We start from the raw sequence: 1,625 nt of genomic DNA on the forward strand, positions 1-1,625 counted from the left end.
TTGTAGACACATCACTCTGATCTTTGCCTTGTCCTCCTAGTGTTCCCTCTACGGTTATGTTTGTCTCTGTGTTCAAGTTTCTCTTTTCCGTAAGAAAATAGATCATACTGAATATGGTCCATTTGAATAAGCTCATCTTGGAAATTACATCAAAATGACCTAATTTCAAACAGTATTCTGAAGTCCTAGAGTTTGGACTTGTAACATATGGATTTGGGAAGAGCAGAGTCAATACATAGTAGCTCTTTTCAACATCTAAAATTTTCTTTCATGAGCCTATTCAATCATTCATTCATCCATTCATCCATCCATCCATTCATCCATTGCTTATCGTGATTGTTCTAGGTCCTAGATTAGGGTATACGCTGAGCATGAAAACAGCACATGGCTTGCTGAGGTGATTAATAAATGATCTGTAGATGATTGAACAAGTGCATTATCAGGGCAATCAAGCAGAACACCAAAAGTGTGTCTCCTGCCATCCTTGTACCCCTCAGTTGCAGAGAAGCACTGTCACTAGATTGAAATTCACAAATAGATGAGAAACAAAAATGGTTGGGGTGGAGTGGACATCTGTATCTGAAAAGATGAGAAGGAGAATAAGATAGGAACTTCTTTTCTTTTCTTCTCTTTTCCCATCCCTACCAATCTATTAGAATTAAAAGTCATTTCTCAACCTCTGACCTTGTGACTGGATCCTGTTTGCTGCCCACTGACCCTATCCAATCCCAGGAGCACTGCAACTCCTTCAGCCTTACATCTGACCTGTCCAGTCCAGTTTCTTCCTCTCCTGGCCATTGGCTACTGCCTAAGTAAGTGGTCAACCCACAAAGGCCAATTTACCCCCCAGGGAGCTTTGGAAAGTCAAGTTCATTGAGACGTGAATATAGTATATTTTAATTTGTTTTAAATATATAATATACATATGTATACATACATACATACATACATACATACATACATACATACATACAGTTTAGAAATCGCTGCCACAATTAGATTAGAAAGTCCCTTGTTGCAGACTGGTCCAATCCACCGGCACACAACAGCTAATGACTCTTTACAGGCAAGATTTTAGTTGCCCAATGGACCCCGTGAGCTGTATCATACAGTGGGTAGAACTCAGTCCAGCTACCACAATGACAAAGAAACAAGTCAATAATCTACTAGCCACAAGATTCACTAGGGAAAGAACAACAGAAAGCTAAGGAAAACAGATGTTCTCATAAAATGATACCTTTGGAAGTACATCAACCTCTAAGGCTTCTGAGAAAGCCTGAGTGTTCCCTCACTGCACCCACAGAGAAGCCTCCCTTGTTCTGCATTATGTTTGTAGCTATAACCAAAATTATGAGCAGCTAGATTTCTCATAAGATAAACCCACAGGGTCACCATTATTAAGTATTAGTGTCTTTCGTCTCCAGCTTCAGTTGTGGGGATGCAGCCAACACTCTGGTTACTGTCTAAACCACTCCTCTCAATAGTTACACTTGATAATGCTACACATTGATAATCTCGATGGCTATTTTTCAGAAATAGAATGCTTGCAGAAGAATATATTAAACATACAATATTCTAAAGAGGATTCTAAGGCATATTAGTCGCCTTTTGTCACTTCTGGAAAT

The sequence above is a fragment of the Rattus norvegicus genome, chromosome 14, assembly GCF_036323735.1.
Source record: "Rattus norvegicus strain BN/NHsdMcwi chromosome 14, GRCr8, whole genome shotgun sequence".
NCBI classification, from domain to species: domain Eukaryota; kingdom Metazoa; phylum Chordata; class Mammalia; order Rodentia; family Muridae; genus Rattus; species Rattus norvegicus.